The sequence below is a fragment of the Schistocerca piceifrons genome, chromosome 5 (genome assembly GCF_021461385.2).
Source record: "Schistocerca piceifrons isolate TAMUIC-IGC-003096 chromosome 5, iqSchPice1.1, whole genome shotgun sequence".
In the NCBI taxonomy this organism is placed as follows: Eukaryota; Metazoa; Arthropoda; class Insecta; order Orthoptera; family Acrididae; genus Schistocerca; species Schistocerca piceifrons.
Window position 1 is genome coordinate 549,471,144 of NC_060142.1, and position 12,567 is coordinate 549,483,710.

At 39.5% G+C, this 12,567-nt stretch overlaps 1 pseudogene; it reads left to right on the top strand.

The window, feature by feature from the left end:
• The first annotated feature begins 10,862 nt into the window (after positions 1-10,862).
• On the top strand, positions 10,863-10,980 carry LOC124799483 (annotated as a pseudogene).
• The last annotated feature ends 1,587 nt before the right edge of the window (positions 10,981-12,567 follow it).

The window sequence follows — 12,567 nt, forward strand, 5'->3', positions numbered from 1 at the left end:
ATTAACCTGAAAGAAGAAACTCACACTATGCTGAAAAGTAGTGAACTTCGAATTAACAGGTAGTGAAATGTGTATAAAAATGTGTTCCATAGCTGTCCTTTCCAAAACTTTCTGTCATCCTACTATGCAATGTAACACCTGCTGTCAAAACAAACTGCAACAAATACTTAAATAACTACGTAGCATAAGTACATAACTTCAACATTATCCTCATCTGTAAAGAAAAAACTTCATTATCAATACCATCATAACTTCACTATTATCATCACCTGTAAAGAAAAACTTCATTATTCATAACAGCATATTCTTCATCATTATTCGTCAGCATTCATTATCATCTGCAAAAAATCACTTTATTACCCATTATACAACTATTCCTTATCTCTAGCATATTTCATCACTAAAACTAAGATGTGTAGTTCAGTCTGACAGCCTGCATCAATTACCTTGTATTCTGAAAGAAAAAATTAGTTAAGACTGCTATTCTGTGATGAGTATTGTATATTCTTGTTAATGCCTGCCAATCCTGATCCATTTACTCTTCCTCATAAAGTTATTGCATCTTCTTTTGTTTATTCCCTAGGTGAAATTCCCATTTATGGTAAATTTATTTCTTAGAATCATCATTCCTTTCTGAAATTCATGAAAAAAGATTAATGTCTTGCATTTAAATCATATACCCACTAAATAATGACTGGTTTATGGTAACATACTTAAGCATACAGCATATCATGACAGAAAACGTAATATGTCAAAGACATTGACAGTGTTCAGATGCAAAAATGTACACAGAATAATACAATGCAGCAGCAAAAAATGTAAAACAGTCACGATCTTGAGATGTCATAAAGCAAAAAATGTCAAAGTTAACTGGTGTGTGTTATATCTTAACTATTTCACAGTGCATATAAACAAAACTGGAATACAATCGTACATAAAAAGACAAATGTGACGTTCGTTGTGTTCAGCTTGTATGTAGTGTAATTAATCAAGGCGAGAATTAAAGACTTTAATAAAAAAAATGTAATGAAATTAACATGTCATTAGCTAACATTGCATAATTACTATAAAATACGTAAGTTCGTCTGGAAAAGTATGCACGGTCTGATGTGTAACGACAAGAAAAGCGACCTGCTAACCTTACCTTGCCGGGCACTTGCCAAGAAAAAATGCGATAATCATCAGTAATTGGTCAGGTGAAATAATTGCATTAGTAAATGGCATCATAGTGTGTTGAATCATACAGTGGTTTCACTCAATAAACGGTTTAATGTTTGAGATATGGTGATTGCCTTTCGATTTTCTGGTTCTCAGAGTTTCGACGTGTACAACATTGGGGTGAGGGATGCTGCGAATCCGATATGGACCTGCGTATAGAAGTTCAAATTTACTGCACTTACCTTTTAATTTGCTGGATAAATAGTGTGTACGTACTAGTATCTTCTGTCCAACGTGAAAGACGCGGTGTGTACAAACCTGTTTTTGCTGTCTTCTCCGGCGCTCTGCGGCACGTTTGATGTTGTTCAGCGCAATGTCAATTATTTCGTGGTGTCGTAATCGACGAGATATAGGAAATGTTATCAATTCTTTAATTTTGTTAGGTGGTTCAGCATTTTTCAGTATAACAGACGGAGATAGCATAGTGGATTCATTTGGAATGGAATTAATTACATCTTGGAATGAGAATATGTGTGTGTCCCAATCAATATGTCTTTTGTGGCAGTATATTCGGCACAGTTTACCAATTTCTTTCATTAATCGTTCACAGGGGTTCGAAGAAGCGTGGTACTTGGATATATAGATCGGAGAAATGTTTCTGGCTCGTAACATGCGTGTCCATACGGTACTACGAAATTGAGATCCATTGTCAGAAATTACTTTCATTACATGCCCTACATGAAATAAAAAATGTTTTACAAATGCTTTCGAAACAGTTTTAGCAGTAGCTTTGCGTAATGGAGTGAACGCAACAAATTTTGAAGTGAGCTCAACAGCGACAAAGATGTAGCAAAAACCTCTGTTAGTTCTGGGAATCGGACCAAAAATATCTACTGCGGCCATGTGTCTTAATTTAACAGGTATAATGGGATATAATGGAGGAATATGTGAAGTGGTGTCTGATTTAGCTTTCTGGCAAATTTTACAAGACGCTAAAACTCGTCGTATACGTTTCTCCATGTTGGTAAAGTAACAGTTCTGTCTCAGTATAAGAAAACATTTTCGTGCTCCGTAATGTGCGTAACTTAAATGAGTGTACCAAATCAGTTTGTTAACCAGTTCGTCAGGAATGCATAATAACCAATTGTTGCTGTCAGGATGAGAGCGGCGAAACAGAATGTCATTGCGTACAGTGTAGTGGTTTCTAATCGTAACATTATTCCTATCTTGCCAAAGGTGTTTAATTTCTTTCCACACGTTGTCTTTATTTTGTTCTTGTGCTATGTCCTGTAATGACGATGAAATAAAATTTTCAAATGCAACTTGCTGAATGTACATGACACTGAAATTTGTTTTGCAGAAGTTGGTTGCTACGTCTTGCTGATTGTTGCCGAGAGAACGCGATAGTGCGTCTGCTATAACATTTTGTGTGCCGGGAATGTGAACTATTGTAAAATTAAATTCTTGTAAATATAGTTTCCATCTACTTAATCTATCGTGAGTAAATTTAGCTGAAAGTAAAAATTGTATCGCTCTGTGGTCTGTGTAAACGGTGGTATGTCTGCCATAAAGAAAGTGCCGAAATCGCGTAAAAGCCCATACAACACATAATGTTTCAAGTTCTGTAACGGAATAATTTCGTTCAGCGGGTGACAAAATGCGGCTTGCAAATGCGATGTTTTTAATTACTATTGAACCATCTTCTTCAATTTCCTGGAAAATGTGTACGCCCAAAGCGGTATTGGAACTGTCGGTAGCAATCGAAAAATTTCTAGTAAGATCTGGGTGCGATAATAGTGGTGCATTCAACAAAGCATGTTTCAGGTTCATGAATTCAGAGTGTGCTTGCTTATCCCAAGACCAAATCGTGTTTTTACCTGTTAATTGGCACAATCTGGGTGTGTCTAAAGCAGAGTGATGAATAAATTTACGAAAAAAGTTAATTAAGCCCAAAAAACTGCGTAATTGCTTCTTCGTTGTAGGAACGGTAATGTCACGTAGAGCTTGAAGTTTTTCCGGATCAGGTGCAATGCCTTCTGCTGAAATTACGTGTCCAAGAAATTTTATAGAAGTTTTGCCAAAGTGCGATTTACTGAGATTAACTGTAAGTCCTTGTGCATGAAAAGTTTGTAACAGTTGTTCAAGAATCAGATTGTGTTCAGACCAGTTAGCTTCTGCGATAAGAATGTCGTCTACATACGTCGTGATTCTGTCTTTAATGCAAACGTGTGTCGGATGGCGTCAAAATTAATAACATTTTCGTGAACAAAATTCTGCGTGTCAAAAGTAATGTTTGCGTTACTGTAATATGCAATCTGTGCTGTATCTGGTTAAAATCTATCGTATGTGTCGTTATTTATTTTACGGGAGGATGCTGTGGCATTTCCACTATATGAACTGTTCTTTTATTTCTTATTGACGTGTTACGCTATCGATGACACCTATCGTCCGTTTCATTCATGATTATTCGTTGTTGCTGATGTTGTTGCTGCTGAAAAGATCGACTGTTATTAAATGTACGCTGAAAATTGTGCTCATTATTTTTACGTCTGTCATGATAGTAGTTTCTATACGGTGCATTGCGATACGAGTTGAAATGGTGTGTTGTCTGTACGTAGTTATTTCTTTGCTGCCATACGTTACTATTTGTTGGGGCTGGGACTATACGTGCACGCGGCGAAACATTAAAGTTTGGTTGACCTTGTAGACTGCATTGTTGGTTACGTATGCTAAGCGGCTGACTTTCATGCTGTTGTGGTGAAAAGGTCTATTGTTACCAAAATGTGGTTCCTGTTACTGATAATTTTACACATACTGATGATTACGATTTTATCTGTAATTAAAATTACGGCGGTAGTTGTCATTACGGGAGTGCCTACTGAAAATTGTCACATTCGGTAAAAGATTTGTCGTATCCGGTTTTCATTACATACGTTTCTTAATTCTACAAAGAGCACTAGTTAAAGAGCAGTTTTGATAGATATAAAGGATAGTAGAAGAAAAGGCAGCAGTGCAGAAAACTAAAGATGAAACAGCACTACTACAGCTCGGGGCCCTATGCTCGCTACGGCACATATTCATTAAAGCGTAATGAATCCCCTGAGGTCATTTACGCACTGAGAATAAATTTTAGTTTTTGCGTTACAGGCAATAGCGGTAAAAATTCAAAAGCAAATAGTTGTATCCATGTTAATTCTAGTTTCTGCATTATAGGCAATGCTGTTGTAAATGCAATAGCAAATTGTCGCATCAGGTTCAAAGCTAGCTTCTGCATTACAGATAATAGCGGTGAAGGTACAAAAATAAATTGACGTATACAATGCAAAGCGTGTACCTGTGTTCTGTCATTATTAAATTCATTACATTTTCTGGCTGATAAAAATTGCTCGTAATCTACGTTCTCGTCATTGAATTTGAAAACACGTTCGGGTTTGTGTGTGAATCTGTTTGTCTGTGTCGTTTCGTACTTCAAGTTACGTAGCTTTTCAGATTTTAAGTCGCGTGGCTTTTCAGATTTTACGTCTCGTAGTCTCTGTAAATTGCTCACATTATACACGCTGCGTGAGTCTGACACATGTTCATAAAGTGGCGTCTGTTGTGGTATGTTATTAACTGAAATACTTTTCATCTCTGTTACTTCTTGTTGCAAATTTGACAACTTCCTACGTAACGTGTTGTTAGATGAATCGATCTCATTAATTGTCTGCTGTAAATTTTGAAATTCAGGTGTTTGGATAAATGAAACCGGTGCAGTATCGTCTGATTTATTGTCATTAGTATTTTCGATAACATCAATACGACTGGCCAATTCATCACATTTTTCAGTCAGTAATTTAACCTGATCATCGGTTTTAGAATCGGACGCATTAATCTGTTTTTGCAACTTACGCGTAGTTTCGCTCAGTTTTTTAACATCAGCTTTGATGACATCGCAATCCTGTGTTAGATCTAATTGTTCGAATCTGTCTGTCACTGTTTGAATATTTACTGTGTGTGTATCTGTTTTTGATTTAAGATCAGAAATTTCATCCCGTAATTCCGCGTTCAATTGTTCTATGGTATTAATTTTGTCGGACACTGTAGTAATATTATTGTCTACATACGTCTTCGCTTTCGCGAACATTTTACGTTTATCCTCTTGTCTTTGTGCAGTGATTGTTTCCATAACCTGACGTTTGACTTTATTTTGATCCTGAATAAATTTGCGGAAACGCGTATCACTGTTCTGTATGTGCTGATTAAAGCGCTCGTTAATCTGAGTGTTCTGCTGTTCGAATTTCGCGTCTATCTTTGCATCCATTGTGCGCGAAAGTTCTACCGTCATTGCTTTAAATTCGTCCCGTAATTGTGTAGCTTTTTCAGAGCATTGTTTAGCGTCTCCGCTAATTTCGTCTCTGAGTGTTTCTGTTGCGGCTGTTTGCATTTCCCTTAATTCTTGCGCAACAGACTTAATTTCTTCGCTATTTTTTTGTGAACAAGCCTCAATTTCCGTGCGCAACTGTTCCTTAGTGTCATGACACTGCGCGGCAACGGCTCTAATTTGTTCACTAAGCTGTCTGGAATTGTCGTCTAATTTATCATTTAACTGTCTGGAATTGTCGTCTAATTTTTCATTTAACTGTCTGGAATTGTTGTCTAATTTTTCATTTAAGTGTTGTTTGAGATTTTCATTATCTTGTTTGTTCTGTTCCCTAAGTTGTTTAAAATCTTCACTCTGTTGTCTGACCTGTTCACTAAGTTGTCTAAGATCTTCACTCTGTTGTTTTGCCTGTTCACTAAGTTGTTGTTTGAGATCTTTACTACTGTTATCTATTTTCTCACTTTGCTGTTGTAGCAAACTTCTCATAATTCGTACCAAGTCAAAACTAGCGTTTATATTCTCTGTGCTGTTTAGTGGTGGATCTGGAATTTTCTCGTTTTGCGTGACCATTTGGTCATTCTGTAATTTACAGAAAGGTTTATCGGTCAGACGTACACTGTCAGTCACTATTTCGGAATTAAATAAATCCGTCGTACTTTGAGTATCCTGTTCATTTTCATTAGACAAATTTGTCTGTACGTTATCTGAATTTTCCAAATCGGGTATGTTAAGCTGGGTAGCGCGCATTACAATAGAGCGTTCTGCGTCATCAATTGTCGTTAAATTAACAGACGAGACAATTAGGTTCGTTTGTTCATCATTAAGGTAAAAGTCATCATTAGTGGTTGTAATGCACTGATTGTTGGTGAACGCAGGATTGACATCATTACACTGCGTGTCACAATTACTATCGGTCACGCTGTTTAAGTCGGTAATTTCATGCAAAATACCTCGCGATACACTATTCACAGTCTTTCGCGGCATTTTTACCATAGTCACAAATATTCACAAAACAATAAGCACAAATGCAAAAAGGCAACAAACAAATACAACAGAGCAACGAATTGCCGTTGACCTGTAGAAAGAAAGTCACAAGTTAATAAAAGCGTTGCGCCAAATCCTAATTATATCTAAGCAAATAAGAGCAGATATCTGACTGTTGTTCAAAAGATTCTCAACGAAATACGATCCTGGCAGGGTCGCCAAGTGTAACCTCCCCACAATAATTTTAATGAATTGACAATATTATTTAGGGATGCTAATGGACATTGCTGTAAGCGTAACCTGCCCACAATGAAATGTACTGACAATGGCAACAAAAATGTGAAATACGCAATCTGACTCGAATGTAAATCCTTCAAAAAAAAATTAAAGTCCATTCAGTGATAAGGAAATTCAATTAAACCGAAACATCGGTCTTTGGCCCTGTGTAAAACAATCAGAGTTAAAGTCTTACCTCAGAATAAATGGATGTCACATTTCTGCTCTTATCTTTCTGCACGGCTTGGAGGAACTGCATTGCAAATGATAATATTCCTTTTTTCTGTGATTTTACTGAAAATTTTCTTTAAAAGAAGTGGAGTGAAATGGGAAGTGCAACGAAATCTTTAGTTCAATAAAAATTAAATTTTTGAAAAAAAAAATGCTTTTGAAATAAAAATTATTATTGGAGCACTTGTTAGAGAATAATTACAATAAATAAATTTTTACATTATCTAATGATTATATTAATTAACAGTATACCTTATTCAGCATCTTGACCAGTGTTGCCGACCGCCTACATCACCCGCACTGGACTGCTATCACTGACCGACCGCTCTGCATGACGACTATTAGCGTACTGCACGCGACGACTACTGACAGGGTACTGCTCTCAACTAGACAGAGCTACAGACTCGCAACGACTGACCGACTCGCAACGACTACAGACAGAGTACTGCTCTGCATAGCGACAACTAGCGAACTGCTCGCAACACTCGCGCGGTCAAGCGCATACTCTCTGGTCACAGATGCTACAATGCCTCGCCATCGCTGCTATGTTACATACGTGTTTCACTCTAGAAGTTGACCAGGGTGGGGAGGGTGTTGCGGCTTGATATTTGTAATTATAGACACTCTGGAAATATTGATTATCCATGAATTAATGTTTTATGTTCCATGATGTACGTTCCTTGCAGAGAAATAAACTAATGTTGTATTGGAATCACGGTGTTGTGTGTCCGTAATATTTTGGTGAATGCTGTGGTCATCTTTTTTCTTATGGTGTGTTGGTCTCGTAGTGATACGCTGGCGTGCCTCCATTTCCGTGCCTCTCCTGGTCGCTGTTCACAAATTGTCACCAACATAGCAGTAACTTGGAAACACGATCACAAACAATTCTGTAGTGCAGCGGACACTCTGAAGGATTTCCAAGACCAATTTTGATTATTTTAATACAAGGAAAGACTTCACCTGGCTCGCCGTTTTTTTATTTTTTCCTGTTTTTCTTTCCATTATAATAATTCCTTTTCTTTTTGGCATCATTGATACCTTCTTATCTTGGGGGCTCTTGAGACAATACTCCGGTCACACAACCAAGTTACGCTCCACTGTCTGATGTTACCATCGTTTCAGTTGAATATTCGGCGTGCTATGTGACTTACTGAGTTTTGTTAGTGACACCTTTCTCGAACCAGACACGTATCTGTGAAGATAAACTCTGATATGCACATATATGTCGTATGATGCAGATTTTTTTTTTATCGAATCGTTGACTTGGCACGGAGAAAGACAGTGAAATGGATACGGTATATTTTAGAATAAAACTCCGTCGACTGTCTGAATTTAGGTTTTTATTTCGTATTTCTTTTCCGGAGCGACAGTCCCATCATTAGGATGTCCAAGTTTAACTCGAGGCTCTTCATCATGGTCTGGTGAAGCAGTGGTATCTGAAGAAGGTTATGTTGATTCATAAACGGAAATATGAGCAATAGTGGAAAAGCGAAATTAAGTGGAATATCATATCTAAAAATTGAGGGAATCTGCGTTAGTGGCAATCCATGGGGACATTTAGATAAGTTGTCTTGTTTTCAATAGGCAAACATTGTCAAAAAAGCGATGTATGGGTACTACAACATTCGTTTAAAGTGGTTCTACTGTATAGAGGTATAAACAGTAGAAACAAGATTGCTATCAAAGACCATAATATTTTTACAGCTACACGTAATTGTGAAAGTAACAACTGAACGATGTATTGGGTGATTCTCACGAAAGTATTTCAACCATAGAAAAAGTGATGAATGGATTTTAGAAGAAAAGAACAAGATGAATTAAAATACGACCTTACAGCGCGTTGTATTCTTTTACTTAAATTAAGAATTCCAATGTATTCGTTCCGTGTCTTTTAATTAAGCATCTGTTGTGGTTATGTGAATTTTTTGTCCGAAAATTTCTAGACGTTTTAGACAGAACACTTTATGGCTTCTGTATTGTACCCACTGGTATAGGATCTTAACGTCGTTTTGAAAATTGCCAACAGTGTGTCCAGTTTGAAGCGAATGGACAGTATCTGAGGATCCATTTGTTTGTTGAAGGCGAAAATCCGCAACATGTTCATTGAAGCTCACTCTAAAGCTCCAGCCGCTTCGCCCCGTACAGAAATTGTTGCAATTATGACAGTCCATTTTGCACACTCTAAATTAGTTTGACTGTCCTAATTTATGTACCGGGTGATCAAAACGTCAGTATAAATTTGAAAACTGAATAAATCACGGAATAATGTAGATAAAGAGGTACAAATTGACACACATGCTTGGAATGACATAGGGTTTTTTTAGAACCAAAAAAATACAAACGATCAAAAAATGTCCAACAGAAGGCGCTTCATCTGATCAGAATAGCAATAATTAGCATAACAAAGTAAGGCAAAGCAAAGATGATGTTCTTTACAGGAAATGCTCAATATGTCCACCATCATTCCTCAACAATAGCTGTAGTCGAGGAATAATGTTGTGAACAGCACTGTAAAGCATGTCCGGAGTTATGCTGAGGCATTGGCGTCGGATGTTGTCTTTCAGCATCCCAAGAGATGTCGGTCTATCACGATACACTTGCGACTTCAGGCAACCTCAAAGCCAATAATCGCACGGACTGAGGTCTGGGGACCTGGGAGGCCAAGCATGACGAAAGTGGCGGCTGAGCACACGATCATCACCAAACGACGCGCGCAAGAGATCTTTCACGCGTCTAGCAATACTTTGGTTTTTTTTGTTTCTCTTAAAACCCCATGTCATTCCAAGCATTTGTGTCAATTTTTACCTCTCTATCTACATTATTCCGTGGTTTATTAAGTTTTCAAATTTATACTGACTTTTTGGTCACCTGGTATTTAGTATCTGGGCTGAAAATTTATCTTTCTACAAAATAATTCATATTGAAGCAGTTGAAAATGTTAGCTACTTCGTACGACTGGTTACCAATAAATTCCAGACTATGATATATCTTCTTGTTACTGCCAGAGGTTTGTGAGGCTGTATGAATTGCGTCATTCTTTTTTACTATTTTTCTTCAGCGCAATCTAATGTATGTGGAGCGTATTCATTATTTTGGACAATTTATCTGGTAACGTTTCTTTCTTTTTCTAAATCTGCTGGAGGTGACTATAATTTGACCAGTCTGTTCATAATGCTGCTTTCATAAGCAGCAAGTTTGTGTGAGTGAGCGGTGGCATACTTTGAACGAATATCTTTGGTGCCACAACATGTCTCTTTCCGACATTTTCATAGTCACGTTTGTTCACGATGTATGTCCAATGAAGATAGAACGGTGTAGAGGAATTTCGCTACGGGTCACCTGTGATGCAGGTTCTCGCTGTGTACAGGTATTTTGTAGCGCTGCAGTCTGTCTTTGCTACCGTTCACATGTTTTTACGGTAAGTAGTATCCATCAGGTGCGACTGCTTCACCACCCACCGAGCGAGGTGGCTTAGTTGTTAGCCACTGGGCTCGCATTAGGGGGGGGGGGGGGGGTTGACGGTTGGAATCAGCGTCCAGCCATCCAGATGTAGGTTTTCCGTGATTTCGCTAAATCGATCCAGAGAGATGCCGAGATGGCTAAAGGGCACGGCCGACTTCCTTCCCCATTCTTTCAACAATCCGAGCTTGTGCTTCGTCTCTAAAGACCTCGGTGTCGGCGGGATGTTAAACACTAATATTTCTTTACTGCTTCACAAGGTCGTGACAAATGACGTCTTGTGAATACTGAGAACTTTTGCGAAGCAGTTTTCGTTCCGAAATACGCATTTGAAATACGAGCGGTGTCCAATATGTATTGCAAAATATTTTTGTTCTGGTAGCAGATTGGTTTTGCCAACGGCCTTGCCGCAGTGGTACCACCGGTTCCCGTCAGATCACCGAAGTTAAGCGCTGTCGGACTGGGCTAGCGCTTGGATGGGTGACCATCCGGTCTGCCCAGCGCTGTTGGCAAGCGGGGTGCACTCAGCCCTTGTGAGGCAAACTGTCGGAAACTGACATATGGGCGGGAGAGCGGTATGCTGACGACATGCCCCTCCTTATCCGCATCCAGTGACGCCTATGGGCTGAGGATGACACGGCGGCCGGTTAGTACCGTTGGGCCTTCATGACATGTTCGGGAGGAGTTTAGTTTAGTTTTTAGCAGATTGGTTTTATTCGGGATTCCAATGCACCATACTGTTCCCCATTCTTTAGGCTACAAAACCCCATTTTCCTATATAATCTCCATTCAATGGACAGCTTTACGCCACCTTACTGGGAGGGCCTGTACGCTGCATGGTACCAATCTACTGGTCGACGTCGGAGCCAACGTCTTGCTGCATCAGTAACCTCCGCATCATCCAAGTACTGTTTTCCATTGGGCCACACAGGTGGAAGTCGGAAAGTGCGAGATTCAGACTCTTGGTTCGTGAAGTTCTGTGAGCTCCTCTCGGATATGCAGACTTGTGAGAGATCTTGCGTTGTATGGAGAAGATCTTTTGCATTTTTTGTGGCGACCAAGACTCTGAAGTTGTTTTTCCAACTTTCTGAGGGTAACAATACACTTAGGAGTTGATCGCTGCACCATGAGGGAGGACAACAGACAGAGTAACCCCTTCATTGTCCCAGAAGACCGTCGCCACGACTTTGCCGGCTGAGAATGCGGCTTCGAACCTTTTCTTCAGAGGAGAGCTGGCGTCACATTCCACTGATTGCTGTTTTGTTTGCGGTTCGAAGTGATGAAACCATGTTTCATTGCCTGTGACGATGTGCGACGAAGAACTGTGACGACCAACCTCGTAACACGCAAGCAATTTCGCTCACATGGTCCTTCGTTGCTCTTTATAGCCTTCTGTTAAGTGGCGAGGAACCCAGCGGCCACACACCTTTGAGTATCCCAGTTGGTGGAAGGATATGTCAGCACTACCAACAGAGACGCCCACTTGAGCGACGAGGTGTTTTATTATGACCCGTCGATCACCTCGGATGAGAGTGTCCGCACGTTCTAAGCAACACTGCACGAGTCGCAGTTGTGTGCGGCCAGCCAGCACGCAGAACAGCCAGCACGCAGAAGATCGGACAGGTTTGCGGGACCTTGTAGCGATGATGCAGACACCTCTCCCGACGACTCACAATGCATTTTTTTTTTTTACTGTAGGTCTCCCTAGACTTTCAGCTAACGCCTATCAATATCTGCGATCCTCTGGTTTTCCGACAAAAGAAACTGAATGGAAGCTCTCTGCTTGGAACACAGCTCCGTTACAGATGGCGTTCTCGTTGTCACCTTTCGGAACTTCATGAAACTATAGGGGCTGAAGCTCGATGTCCACAACAAATTCCCCATTTTTTCAACGAAACTGGACTAGAAAAACTGTGTTGCATTTCTTTCTGAACCATCCGCCACACACCAAGACGTGGCTTGCGGAATATGATGTAGGTGTAGATGTACTCGTAAAAACTGAAATACAGAGTTGGTGGATCCAGGGTGCTGTTCTCTTCTTTAGTGTGTGTGTGTGGGGGGGGGGGGGGGCTGGAGACACAATCACAATTTCCCTCTGT